The sequence below is a fragment of the Rhipicephalus sanguineus genome, chromosome 11 (genome assembly GCF_013339695.2).
Source record: "Rhipicephalus sanguineus isolate Rsan-2018 chromosome 11, BIME_Rsan_1.4, whole genome shotgun sequence".
Lineage (NCBI taxonomy): Eukaryota > Metazoa > Arthropoda > Arachnida > Ixodida > Ixodidae > Rhipicephalus > Rhipicephalus sanguineus.
In genome coordinates this window covers 65,975,690-65,991,177 of record NC_051186.1, presented here as the reverse complement: position 1 = coordinate 65,991,177, position 15,488 = coordinate 65,975,690, and the positions used below count along the sequence as shown (strand labels likewise).

Sequence of the window (15,488 nt, the reverse complement as noted above, 5' to 3'; positions counted from 1 at the left end):
TTATCTGCATCTGTGCAGCAGTAAAAAAATATTCATTGCTACTGGTAGACGAAATAATTTCTGTGTAATTAATACATTTGATGTAGTTGAAATATCGAGATCAGAAGTAGTTATTGCGTGTCGAGCCATTACACTAAAATGTGAGCCTAGAGCGATTTACGTGACAGCAGGTACATATAGGTCACTGCACGTCACTGCACGTTGCCTAGCAACCGATTGCACAGCTGTAGCGCCTGTTTCGCTAGCCCATACAGCGCCACCAGCCCGCCTACCTGAAGAACCTCTCGGTCGCGCAAGACGTGACGTCATGGATAAGTGTGCATGCCCCCTTCATTCTGTGTAAAGCCGGCTCCCGGCGCCAGACACGCACAAGCGGAGACCGAAGAAGGTTCGAACTCCCGATGAGGAATGCGCTTACTGGTAATCGCGGCGTGCTATCAAGCGAGACTGCTGGGCTCGGCTAGTTTAAACAGTCAACGACGTAGTATGACCGAGATGGCGAGAGGAAGCTGTGCTGGACTCGACTGGCACTTGGGATCACTTGGCATTACTTCGTATAACTTAGCATCACATGGCATCACCTCACGACTTCGTATAGCCACTGCCGTCTAGAAACTGATCAGCTTCGCTGCCCTTTGCCTTGCGACACTAGTGCAAGCTTCGCCTGGCCTTTCCTTTTACAGCGAAAGCTGTTACGAGATCATTTCAACGGCCGTTTCTGGCGCCGTAGTTGTCCGCCGCCGCCGCCGGTGTGCGTAACCACTATCGCTTGAAATAAAAAAAAAGGTAATAAGGAAAAACTTCCAGGATGGAACGAGGATCGAGCCTGGGCCCTCTGCGTGGGAACCCAGTGTTCTACCTCTGAGCCATGCCGGTGCTTGAAACTGCGTTGCAAAAGGACCCTATACAGGCTTCATGTCGCGAAGGAACCACATTAACATATGTAATGTAGTGTGGTAGAACAGTAAAATAACAACCAGGCGTCACACAAACGCGAATCCTGTAACTGGGCGTCACACAACGCGAATTGCGCAACGAGTGGGTTGTTGAATGTTTCCAACCCATTACAAAGGCCTCTGCGATAATTCATCGTCATCAGCCACGGCATCAACAAAGTGCACATAATGCCTTACAGGTGTTTAGCGAGTACCACGGTTCTCCGCTGAATGACGAAAGTTGCATTGTGGCTGCTTCCCTAATTCACAAAAATTATGATGATTTATAGCGTAGAGGGTTCCTCGCAAGTGTACTTCTATTGGTTGCCAAGGAAGCCCATAAAGCTGCCATGATCCATTTCCTGGGGGTCTCAATAAAGTTAATTCCCTATCTCTGGCTCTCCGTTTCTCCGGTTAACGTAGTTATAAAGCGTGACTGGACAGTTAAATAACGACTGGGCGTCACACAATATGGATTACGTAACTAGTGGGTCGTTTAAAGCTTCCAACCCATTAGAATGGACCCAGTGATAATTCTTCATCATTCTTCGCATCAACAAAATGCACATAATGCCTTACAGATGGTACCTCGCTTCTTCGCAGAATAATGAATAATGTCGTGGTGGGTGCTTCCCAACTTCCTAAAAATTATGATTTGTGCCGTAGTGGGTACGTAGCTAATGTACCATAAGAGAGTTTATAACGGTCTCTAGAAATGCCTCTCTTCCAGCTTTCGCTGTGTCTGTGCTGCGCTTTCCGCGCAGGCCTGGCGTTTTTCGACAAGCTAGATTAATGATGAAGGCAACGGAGATTTATTGATGGTTAGTTTCTTGTGGAACAAGGATAGACAATACCGACTTCTGTATTGTCCTTACTGCGGAGGTTTTTGTGCGAGGTTCTGCGATGCCGTTAAAATCTAACCAAATCAAACAGGTGACCCTGGGGCGCTTTGGTAAAGGTTCCCACTCACCCCATTGTACACGTGGATATATACGCGCACACATACAAACGCATGCATGATCGTACATAAAGGGTGCCTAAGGCACGCCCCCCACCCCCACAAAAAAAATGCTGCCTACACCTTTGTCGCACCAAACTGTCTATCGCGTTGTATTTTACTACAGCTATAGCTCCCGGTCTCATTTTAAATGTGCCCATTGGGTGAAGTACATTTATATAAAGACATTGCCTGAAAAACATCACCCGCTTGTGCACAGAGAAAACCTGCTCCGCCTACGGTGCCTTGAAGTGAAGCCCTGCCTTTTGTTTTTGGCTTCCAGGCCTCTGTCAAACTGCATACCGCAGATTTTATCCCTGAAAACCATTCCAAATATATTTTGAAAAAATAAATAATTTGAAATTGAATTGGAAAGCGGGTGTTTCAAGAAATGTGTTCAAAATCCTCAAAAATCAGGGACATGCGATATTTGTTCCATGCCTTCAGAATTACTTCTTTTGCGACCACTGACATCTTAAGGTGACTAAAGACATCATTTGGGACAGAAATTAGGAAAGTTATAATAATCATCCTTTTTTCCTTGAAGTGAGCCGGTTATGTCAAATGGGAGAATAGAAATCCCTCAAGAGAAAAACTCATGCAGCCTTGATACTTTGAAAAAGCGCCATCTAGTAATGGTTGCGAAATAAATTAAACCGAATTCATCGGCGAAACCGATACCGAAACGCGCCAGAGCGCAACTTTTATATTCTTCTGAGACATCCAGAATGAGTGAGCATGAATATGTCAACCATAAATCGACTGTGCGGGCTGCGCTTGCAATTATAGCATGCATTGCGCACGTACGGTAAGGAACGCGGGCGAACTACACCTCTATAATCGTTGTCGTCAACAGTGATGCCATTCTGGTCGTCTGCTTTTTGCGCTCATCGGTGTTTCGGATTCCGTTTCGTCGTTGAACTTGGTTGAATTTCATTACGCCACAATAATAACTAGCGGCCGCTTTTTCCCTATCTCAATGCTGCGCTGGGTTCGTCACATGGGCAAATTCAATTCTCCCATTTGACTTAATTTAACTTGCTTCACTTCTGTAACAAGTGATGTATTTAGCCATCTTAAGATACCTTGCTCTACTGAAAAGGCAATTGTGATGGCAACGGAAAAATATCGCATTTTCCTAATTTTTAAGAATTTTGGATACATTTTTTTGAAACGCCCTGTATATAGAAGTCGGGTAGTCGAATTATCAGTTAGATAGCACTGTTTGGGAACACGACAATATTTTAACGTCACTGCATAAGAATCTCAAAGGCTATATCGAACAATACTAGCCGGAACATTAGATACATCGAATACATAGGACATCACGAAACGCCTCAAGAAGTTGGTTTTCCCCCACAAGAGTTGCCTATTCCTCGCGGGAAAGGACATTTCCGCATGCCCCCAGGTGAGCAAATGTTGTGACTAGAAATGCACAGCGCGTTACGAGTTGAACTACATACTGCCTAATAGATATCACATGTTTATTTCACGATTCCACGTCGTCGCGCCCGTCGCGCGCAGTCGTCGTTCGCCTATCCGCAATTCTCCGCTCTCTTTGGTAACGGAATTGTCGCCGCGAAACGGGAAAACGTGCTGTTCTCTCCAACACTGGCGACAACCGAAACAGTAATATTATGTGGCGTTTTACGTGCCAAAACCAAAATATATTTAGTAGGCAGGCGTAGTGTAGGGCTCCGGAAATTTCGACCGTCTTTGTTCATTAATGTGCACTGACATCACGCATTACACTGGCCTCTGGCATTTCGCCAGCCCCAAAATGCGACCGCCGGGGCCGGGATCGAACCAGCGACCGTGGGGATAATCAGCGCAGCTGAACGGGGAAAAAAGAAGCCCAATGTCTTCGCTACGCACAGCATCCCAAGAAGCACACTCACAATTGAAGAACAACGCCGACTTAAGGGCCACAATGGTCTAGAGTAGGGTGCCTTGATGCGCGTTTTGTTGCGCGTTTTGTCCGCACACATCGAGGCACACTAGTCTAGAGGCCTCCGCCACTCTACGAGTACACATATCTGCTAATGACGATGAAGATGTCGTTTACATCGATACCGTACTTTATCGCATGAAACCCGCCCCTGCATACACCTTACCCCAAAACCAATACGCAGGAAAATAAAAAAGTAAAAAAAAACGCCAGTCCTGCGCGGAAAGCGCAGCACAGTCACAACGAAAGCTCAAAGAGCGGCATTTTTAGAGCCCGTTATAAGCTATCTTGTGGCTACTAATACAACTACACTAGCAACATACCCACTACGCCACAAATCATAATTTTTGTGAAGTTGGGAAGCCACTACATTACTCGTCATTCTGCCGAGAAGCGAGGTACCACCTTTAAGGTATTATGTGCGGTTTCTTGATGCGATGGCTGATGACGATGAAGAATTATGACTGAGCCTTTTGTAATGGATTGGAAGCTTTAAATGACCCACTTGTTACGTAATTCGCATTGTGTGACGCCCGGCCGTTATTTAATTCTCCCACCACGCTTTATAAGAAACGCTAACGTGAGAAAGAGATAGAGAGAGGTAAGTAACTTTATTGAGACCCTGAGGAAATGGATCATGGGAGCCCTATAGGCTTCCTTGGTAACCAATAGATGTGCACTTGCGTGGAACCCACTACGCTATAAATCATAATTTTTGTGAAGGAAGGAAGCAGCCACTACGCAATTTTTCGTCATTCTACGCAGAACCGTGGTACCTGCTAAACACCTCTAAGGCATTATGTGCACTTTGTTGATGATGTGGCTAATGACGATGAACGATTATGGCAGAGTCCTTTGTAATGGGTTGGAAGCATTCAACAACTCACTCGTTGCGCAATTCGCGTTGTGTGACACTTGGTTGTTATTTTACTCTTCTACCACGCTACATTACATATGTTAATGTGGTTCCTTCCCGACATGAAGACTGTATAGGGTCTTTTTGCAAAGCAGTTTCATGCACCGGCTTGGCTCTGAGGTAGGATACTGGGCTCCCACGCAGAAGGCCCAGGTTCGAACCTCGTTCCATTGTCCTTCAATAACGTTCCATTGCGAGCGATAGTTGTTACGGACAACGGCGGCGGCGGAGCCTGCGGACAACTACGGCGCCAAAAACGGCCCTTGTTTTGATCTTGTATCAGCTTTCGCTGTAAAAAACGTCTATTGCCATGAAGCCGCCTTCCTTGCAATATTGTGAATCGGCGCCGTGAAATTTAGAAACACTTACACACAAAAACTCACACCGAAAATGACCGAAATTCTTTAAAGGCATCATATAGAACTGTGAAATATGCCGAGCCAACTCCCGTATTTTTGCGAGTTGGATATAATAATATACGGGTTTGACTACCCATAAAGGTGATAAAATAAAATCTCGAAAAGCAATCTACAGTGACAGCTTTTAAGGCCGTCGGATAAAATGACACCAAGATTTGATTTTCTCGCACATCATCGACGAGAGCTGGAACATCTAGCTAAGGTACACATTACATAAATATAAGTTTTTTGCTTAGACGTACCAGCCAGTAAAACTCGCGATATTAATAAGTTTGCCCTTTGCTTTGTCCATCCACATGTACAGCGGACCTGCCCAATTTCCTCTTACCCTCACAAACCTTTGAAACTCCATGTGTAGTGGAGCAGATGCACGAACGAGGATACACCGAGCGGTTCAACCGCACACTCGGCGACATGTTGAGGATGTATATCTCCTCCGACCACACCAACTGGGACACTGTACTACCTTTTGTTACGTTCGCTTACAATACCGCGACGCAAGCGACTACCGGCTTTTCCCCGCTCTTTCTCTTGTACGGCCGCGAACCTTCCCACCTACTGGACACCATACTCCCGTACCGCCCTGATGCCTCTGAGTGCACTCCAGTTTCTGAAGTCGCCAGATACGCCGAAGACTGCCGTCAGTTGGCTCGTTCCCTTACAGCGGAAGCTCAAGGTCGACAAAATACGCGTCGTGATGACGACGTTCATCACCCAGCTCCTACGTTTCCTGCTGGCTCCCTTGTTTGGCTTTGGGTACCCCCCCCCCCCCACGTCCCTGGCCTTTCCTCTAAACTTCTGGCGCGGTACCATGGTCCGTACCGTGTCATTCACGCCACCTCGCCGGTGAACTACATCGTCGAGCCCCTCACACAGTCGCCAGATTTGCGCTGTCGAGGGCGCGAGACTGTACACATCGACCGTCTCAAGCCCTACTACGACCCCCTCATTCTACGTACTCCATGAGTCGCCAGGATGGCTACGCTTCACCCCGGGGGTATTGTAGTGGAGCAGATGCACGAACGAGGATGCGCCTGTGAAAGAGGACGAAAGACGACCCGCGCGCTGATTGCACGACAGCCTGTACCGCCTCCGTCAGCCTTGCACTGCGTTGCCGTACGGTCCTTTTTCGTTGCGACCTCGTTGCAACTTCATTACTCCAATAAACCTCATCACGTATGTTTCTTTTGTAAAAGTTGTTCGTGGTTCTCTATTCTTGAGTGATTCTTTCGCATGAAACCTGCACCTCCCGCTATGACGTACACAGTAAACCAGTTTACACCCTTAAGGGGGTCTTGACGCGTCTATAACTAACACCCCTACACCCTACACTCTAAGAAAAAATCGAGCATTTGGGCCGTATTTCTGCCACACATCAATGATCGTCATCCACCTCGCGTACTTTCCTCGCGTTATCACCGCGGTCCCCGCACTTCTCGGTCACGAACGGCGAGCGCGTTATCAGCGCGACATACCATTCTTGTTATGAAAGTGACGAGAGCCCGGTTTTCAAGAAAGGAAACGCGAGCAAGCCTGATGACGATTATTGTTGTGTGGCAGAAATACTTCCCTAATACTCGATTTTTTCTTTGAGTGTAGGAAAAGTGTGTTTTCACGTATCAAAACGCCCATGCCGTAGGGTGTTGCCACTGGCCTAACGCCGTTACAATAGGGTGCTTCCAATGGCCTAAACACCCTTACTACTGAAAACAACGGGAAACATAAAATCTACAAGTCAGAGAACATGCAATTACAAATGAGATCAGCATAGAAGGTGCACGTACGCGCCAAGCCGTACACGCAACAGAGCGTATTGTAAAATACTCCATGTACGGAGCACTCGCGCTACACAGCCTTACAATGACCATCTGGTATATATGTAGCCATAGTATCTTAACTCGCCATTCGGTACTAGTGGGGATATTTTGCTCCGTATAAATGAACTTTAAACATTAGAATAATATGCATAAATTTGTAGTACCCTTGTAGATAGCCCTAAAAGAGACATATCTTTTAATCTCAACTCGCCTAAGATCCAACGACTTTTTAATCAGCGAGTGCCAGTCATCATCTGGCACGTTGTGGTATGGGCCATGGGTGCTTCGATAACCCATAACACTCAACTCCTAAAGGGTGTTTTAGTTAGAATATCACTCATTAAAGGCTACTTGGGGAAAGAAAACACGCTTACACCCGAACTTTTGCAAATTTTGCTTAGGCAAAAGGGTGTTTTGCTTGCTTGAAACCACCTCAAGTGTGCCAATTTCTTTGTTATAGCTGAACAACAATATATCTTCTTGGGATTGTCAGAATGTTTGCGATTGGCGTACAAAAATGCTTTAACCAACGTTTGACTCCGACTAGACGAGATTTTCTCAGATCCCCAATTTCGTAAAGCCGAAGCACATTCATTGTTCGTGGTGCCAGAACACTTCAGTCCTCACTGAAGTGTTCTATGTTAGTTTTACGTGCTAAATTTATAATGAAACATCACGCACAGTATTTGTAAGGCGCCTTACGTACAGCATTCCTAAGAACCGATTACGTACAACGTTTCTTGGAATCCTTACGTACAACATTCTTCATATCGTGGTTTTGGGACGTTAAACCCCAGATATTATTACTATCAGAAGATTTTGAGGAGACTTCGTTTAAAGAAACAGCTATATTTCAGCAACAGAAAGGTGTTCGGCAACTTTTTCCTTTCACTTTGTACGTAAACTAGGGGCAAGGTTTTTTACAGTGTACGCGTCATGCGATACTTCAAAGCGTCGTCACTTGAGGAGAGATAGGGCAAGGCGTCCACTCCCCAGTAATGGGGTAACCTGCGCCTGTGCTCATGCCTACACTATCACACCGCGTTTCAGATACGCGGGCGGCAGAGGTTCGTAGCTTGAGCCGTTAACGTGCGAAAGCACTCCGCCGTGATGGCTCTCGCTCCACCAAGGCGCGACATTCGCTCGTGGATGTCGTCGCCTTTCATCTTCAAGCTTTCATCTTCCTTTTGACTCCGAATGTATCCAGAATTTAACTTACCTTCTCAAATACCCCTTCCTTTTCACGCACGAAATATTTCTGCCCTTCATATGAACTCACGTTCACTCGCTCATAAGCAAGATAGAAGATATTCTAGCTGTGTTTCTTGCTAAGTTTGCTTTTTCATTTGACGTTAATAGGTCCTCTGAAACATGGTATCAAGTACACAGTGAAAAGCTTTTCATAAACGGGTATAGGCACTTTTTTGTTATTCGCGCTGGAAAATGTGAGGGCGGAGTTGGACTGCATGTTAAGCGCGGCATACAGTGCTATATGCTAGAGGAATTCACCTGCACCACGCCTCATCATGAAGTGCTGAGCGCGAAATCGGACAACGTTCTGTTTGTCGTGATTTATCGACCACCACTGGTATACTATCTCTAATTTCTTAAAATTCACTTAAACACTTTTAGAGCATGCTTCTTTTCACAGTTGGGTGATTCCACGAGAGATCGAACATGCCTGTCCGGTCGCAATTTTAGGGGCGAAGCTCCTTCGGCACCCGTTCGTCCCTCGTCGTGCTCGTAGTAGTGAGTAACAAGTCTTACCCTTTGACCTCCAAGGTGGTGCCGGTGGGAGATTTCTCCTGTGCGTTGTTGAACAATGAAAAATTCGCAGCGTGCGCGTTAACTAAAAGCCGAATTCTTCTGTCTCTGTAGAAGTGTAAGTGTTAGCTAAAAGCCGACTTCTTCTGTCTCTCATTCCCATTAGCAGCCATTATTTACCTCCAAGGTAGTGCCTGGTGAGATTTCTCCTGTGCGTGATTAAACAATAAAAATTTTGTTCAAAACGCCGTTGATTGATGAAATAAACCAACGAAAGACGCCAGATGTTTTGTAAAAACAAAACGAAAGAACGCCAGATGTTTCTAAAGCAAAACGAAAAAGACGCCAGCTGCTTAACGAAAGACGCAAGGTGTTTTCTAAAGCAATGGTTTTCTAAACAATGAAAATTCACAGCGTACATGTAAAATTAAAGTGAGCTGCAAGTCGTCATAACTCATCGAACCTTTAGTATAAACGCGCCCGATCTCACGTCGGTGATGATGTACTGGGCAGAATTCACGGAAGATTCACGGTTTACCGATGAACCTCCGCAGCTTCGCCCACTCATCATCATTCACTCCGTGGATATGCTGTGATTTTTTTGTTTTGCCTGGGTTTTTTATTTGTTATGTGGGCACATTCAAAGTGCACGGAACTGAAAATTTTATTTCCAGGAAACGCTCCCTGCACGCCAAAAAAAATATTTGAAGGTGGCGGCGCGGGCCTCCTGTTTTTGCTCACTGCAATGTTTTCGGATTTCACGGCCGAATATAACGCGAACTATAAATGATGTGTCGAAAATATTTTTGTTGGTTTTAATACGCATTACTGTGAATTACATCCATGTTTTTTCATGCCGTCCTCAAAATTAAAAAAATGTGAAAAAAATGGCAAACCCGGTCCAAATCAACAAAGTTTCCTAAGTTTGATGCGCCTTGGCGCCTTTCCTATTTCACACAGAAACTTCGAAACAGTGTCAAGTATTTCAAGGAGCCTTTGCAACATTTATGCGGAAGATCGTTTTCTTACAGGCAGCGCAGAATAAGAAGAAAATAGTTAAAGAAGCGAGTTTTTTTCAAAAAGTACATTTTCAAAAAATAAAGAAAAAGCTGAGGCCTCAATTTTGACGGCATTTTTTTGTCGAGGAGCGCTTATGTCAGTGAAAACACCATGTTAATATGCATGTCCTCATTTGCTTTGTTCACGGGATTTAACGGGCCAAAATTACCCTTGCTGTGTGTGCTCACTTCAGTGCGATTGATAGTTGTCATCAGCTTGCATTGCACGTAAATCAAGTTTTAATTATTTTCCTGCAGTGAAACTTTGCTCTGGTGTCTTGTCGTCAAGAAAAATGTATTCTCAAAATGTAATTGTGTCTATCGTGTGCGGGGGTGGGATGCTGCCGCTCTCTAAAAGCTTGACGCGTACGCAGTTTGCAGCTTACAACCTCAACTTACCCCGCCAGTATTCGCTAATCAAAAGCACGCGAGACACCGCGAACACATGGTTTAAGTCACTGTGCCAAAACTCTCCTTGCACACAGAATAAAGCATCTGTACGAAGCGAAGGCCAACTTAATCTAACTAAATGACACAATCAGCAGGCGGGCTGTTATGCAGTTGTTTTCTCACTGCCTGCTTGCTTCCCTTCCATTACGTGCATTGTACGCTCTAACCATCTTCCGCATTCGACGCACACTGTGCCTAAACAACATTTGTAAAAAGTTAGCTCAATGATTTCGGAGCCGTTTATTTCACTTCCCGCTATCACATGTTTTCGGCGTCGCAGATAACGTCTTCCTATATCATCTCGACCTTTACCTCAGCGTTTCAACAGCCAGAAAACGTGCGGTGCGGCATGATTAAGCCATGAGTGGCCGAAACTGCCCAACTGATGATGTTTTGTTGCCACTTCACTAAAGTGCTTTCCCACGTCGAGGACAGCAGAGGTCACTGGTGGCGCCATGCAGACGGACATTACCCTTAGTTTTGACAATGAGTGCGGCCTACAAATTAATTATTACAGCTCAAAGCGGTTAGACACCCTTAGTGATAAAATGTTAAACCGTGAGCAGTTCTGCAAAGGCATTCATGACAGCTGCGCACATGTGAGATAATTTGTGCGGCGCCGTTCAGTATAAACGTTTCGACTTGCTCCAGGTCTAGCTGTTCACTACACGCGATGCGCGCGGCCCATGACTACGTCCGATTGTTCTGTGCCGATTATTTACGCGTTCACAAAAAAGAAAATTGCTGAGGAAAACGTTTTCGTTGCGCAAATTTTTTTTCTTTGCTCTTTTTGTTGTTGCGTACCTCCAGAAGCTACTGTCATAGGCTGAGGATCTTCGGACACCTGCGAAGTCTGCTTGCATTGCTTTACGTTCCTTAAGGAAAACCTGTCTACATCTAAACCGCGATGAGGCAGACCAGGCATTCCTCCAGGAAGAAGAAGCGATTGATATCTTGAACAGGCACGCCCATCTTTACTCTGATGATTGTAGGCGAGGTTGTAGGCTGCAAACTGTTTACACGTTAGCCATTTAGAGGGCGGCAGCAGCCCGCTTTTGCACACGCTAGACTCAAATAAAATCTGAGAACACATTTTCTTGACGAAAAGCCACCAGAGCAAGGTTTTGCTGCAGCAGAATAAATAAACCTGCGATTTACGCACAATGCAAGCTAATAGCAACCATTAGTCGCACTGAAGTGAGCACACACAGCAAGGGTCATTTTGGTCAGTTATATCTCGTAAACAAAGCAAATGAGGACATGTGATATTAAAAACGTGTGTTCACTGACATAAGCGCTCATCGATAAAAAATTGTCGTCAAAGTTGAAAACGGAGTTTTTTTTATTTTATTTTTTGAAAATATACTTTTTTGAAAAAAACTTGCTTTTTTAACTATTTGTTTTCTTTTTTGCGCTGCCCGTAGGAAAATGATCTTCTGTATAAATGTTGTAAAGGCTCTTTTCTATAGTTGCATTCGTTTTCAAGTTTCTGTTTGAAGTAGCAAAGGCGCCAAGGCGCCTCAAACTTAGGACCCTTTTTTCATTTCGGCCGTGTTTGCCATTTTTTCACATTTTCTTCTTTTTGAGGACGGCATAGAAAAAGCATGGATGTAATTTACGGTAATGCGTATTAAAACCAGCAACAAAAAATTTCGACACATCATTTATAGCTCGCGCTAAATTCGGCCGTGAAATCCGAAAACATTGCAGTGAGCAAAAACAGGAGGCCCGCGCCGCCACCTTCAAATATTTTTTTGCCGCGCTGGGAGCGTTTTTTGGAAATAAAATTTTCAGTTCCGTGCACTTTGAATGTGCCCACATAACATATAAAAAACCCAGGCAAAACAAAAATTGCGACCGGACAGGCATGTTCGATCTCTCGTGGAATCACCCAGTTACAAAGTGCTTCTTGGTGGCGACTTCAAAATTAGCGTACTCTATGATGGCACTAGGACACGTGCAGATGCTAACCTTATGGATTTCCTCGTTTTCTGCGTTGTTATCACAACGCCTACTCGTGTGACGGCATCTTGTTCTCGATACTTTCATCGTTAACGCGGGTACACAGATTTATACAGCCGGGCCCATCAGCTATTCTATCAGCGACCTCTGCCCGACATACGTAGTATCTTGGAACTTACACATAGACAACGTATGTTCTGCTGCCTTCCGTAAACTGTGTTTCCTGAAACATAAACTTAGAAATTCTCCTTCTAACATAAAACTACTTAGTTACTTTACATACATAAGACCAAAACTAGAATACTCTTGTGTTGTATGGGACCCCTTTACTAAATGTAACATTAGAAAACTGGAAGCAGTACAAAGAAAAGCTGTTAGGTTTGCTTATTCTAAGTTTAAAATTACGGACTCACCGACTGAACTCATGACTGCTAACAACATCGAAACACTTGAATTACGGCGAAAAAGAAACCGGCTTAACTTTCTTTATCTTCTTGTTAATCATAAGTTAGCCCTTGACCCGCATGCATATGTATCTCCTCTGTCCACTAGGCATACACGCCATCATCACGCCCATTCTTTAACCCCGTATTTTGCTAAAACTAACGCGTTTCAGTTTTCCTTTTTTCCGCGTACTGTATCAGAGTGGAACTGCCTAACTGATCTTAGCCAATTTTCTGTTACTTAGAGCTAAAACATGCACTGTTAATTTGTGTTATGTATCCATTTAATGTAATACTTTTGCCATGTTATCTTTTATGCGTTCTGTTAGTAGGTGTTTCGATTCCATTTCTCGTGATATATTCATATGTTATCACATGTGTTTTTGATTATATCCTGCCTCTTGTACCTGTCCTGCTTGGACCAGTTCTTGGTCTGCAGTATTCAATAAATAAAAAAAAATAAAAAATATGCACATATATGTTCATGAAAAATGCTTGCCTGATACCACGTTGAGTTATAGATGCCTATCTAGGAAAAATATGCAACATTTTTGTGCACTTGTACTGCGCAGAGTGGTCCTCCGATATATATAAAAAAACGTGCTAGTGAGGCATATAGAGAATTCCTGTCAATTTTCACTCGTGTGTATAATTTATCTTTTTCACTCAAAACAGGCAAAGTAAAGAGGCGGATTAGAAAGCCCTGGGTGCAGCCTCAACACGTTCAGATGATGAGTAAGAAAAATAGGTTATTGAACAGATTTTTACGCACGCGTGAGGAAAGCGATCTCATTGCATTTAGGAAGTTACGGAATGTAATAAATAAAGAAGTGCGAAAGGTTAAATCCCACTATAAAGAAACCGTCTTCGCTTCGGTACAAAGGCATAATCCAGAAAGAACGTGGAAAATTATCAGTGACATCATACGACCAAAAAATGTGGAACAGCCTTTTCATGAAGTCACCGCAAACAGTGAAAAAGCGACGGGCGTCGCTTCCACTGAATGCTTCAATAATCACTTCGTGAGCATGATGACGTCATCAGATAGCGCGGTCAGTGGCACTGCTGTTAATTGATGTATATTGAAAGGGTTTGCAGCACAAGCACGGTGGTGCTGAAGGAAAGGTTTAAAAGCGAGGAATGGAAAGCAAAGAGGGACGACTCGTGTCGTCCCTCTTTGCTTTCCATTCCTCACTTTAAACCTTTCCTTCAGCACCACCGTGCTTGCGCTGCAAACCCTTTCAGTATGCATTTTACCGAACTAGCCCAAATAGCCGTTTTTCTATAATTGATGTATGCCTAGCATTTTTTTCGAGCCGACTGGTGACACTGAGATTTCTCGTACGTCTTTGCGCCTAAAAACAGCAATACTGTTAATGCAGAGTGTTAATAAAATCAGACGAATTAAATTTCTAATTTACGTCTTCTCAATCCACCTTGCATGTGTGTTTAATCATGTTCTGGAAACTGGCCATTTTCCACGGGCTATGAAGAATGCCATGATTTCAGTGATTTTTAAAGGCGGATAGAAATGACTTGGAGAACTACAGGACAATTTTATTCAATCTGCCCTTCCTAAGGGTTTATAAAGGTAATCTCAGGTCGAATCAATTATTTTTTTTAAGAATAACACTCTGCCTGACTGACAGCACAGACTCTCTCAGGAAGGTTGACAGAGACAGCGTTGTTATGTAAAAAACAGCTAATATTAGACAACAAAAGATAACACTGATGCAGGAAAGCTAACTTTTGGTATATTTATAGACTATAGCAAGGCATTCGATCATTTAAATCATGAAATTTTAATTAGAAAGTTAGACGGCTACGGTAACCGTGGCGTGGCAAACTTGCTTCGATCGTATCTCTGGGCGGACTTAGTGTGTGGCTATTGAAAAGTTCTGCTCCTCGTACCAGGAAATTAAATCACGAGTACCACAGGGTAGCCTATTGGGATCGACCTTACTTAATATATATGTAAATGATATTGCTGAAATTGTTAGTGATGCCATTATTGTGCTGTATGCTGACGATACATGTTTGTTTGTCTCTGGGCATTAACTTGATGGTCTGTTGCGGAAATCTCTCAGTATTCTTTCTAATCAGTCGGCATGGTCTCGTAATACAGTGAAACCTCATATGAAACCTCAACGTATTTTTCGTTGTTCCCGGCCAAGACCCATTGGCCTGCCGTGTAATGGAGTACGGTTAGTTGCTAACCGATTTTCACCCAGCGACGTTTGATACGAACGTACGCTACTGCCCAGGTACGATGAGGTGCTGTCCGCGCTGTCACGGAAGACGCGTCAAGCACGTGCCAGCGCGGGAACGCGAGCTTGGGCATGCGAGCCGCACCGCCAAATTGTCAGAATCACGGTGTAAGAAAAACACTTTTCTTGCGGTCAGAATAAACCTTCAGAGACGCGTCACGGCCTCCGAGATTGCGCGCGCGATTCTTTGAGGTTCTTATGTGCCTCTGAGTGCCTTCGCGTTTAAATATGACATTAGCGCCATGCTTCTTGTTTTTCTAACGCGAAGACGCGGGCTGATGTCGTTGTACTATGTTTACAAGTGCCTGCCTCGTGCATCAGCCATTCTATGTAAGGTGGACGAGGACCGAGAGCAGGCGAGGACGGTCTTTGCGAAGGAGTCAAGCCTCACAACCTCAACAAGAGCGACCGTTGAGGTCGCACTTTTGCGGGCACGGCCGTAAAACTCCCAAAAAACATCCCCAATACCTCCGCGATAACAAAATCATAACACAGGACCGGGGTTCTGTAAT

General features: G+C 44.4%; 1 protein-coding gene across 6 annotated transcripts in view; it reads right to left on the bottom strand.

Annotated features, from left to right (window-relative positions):
- Window positions 1–15,488, bottom strand: part of LOC119373622 (uncharacterized) — a 96,499-nt gene that overhangs the window by 68,791 nt on the left and 12,220 nt on the right. The gene's annotated exons all lie outside the window — the stretch shown is intronic.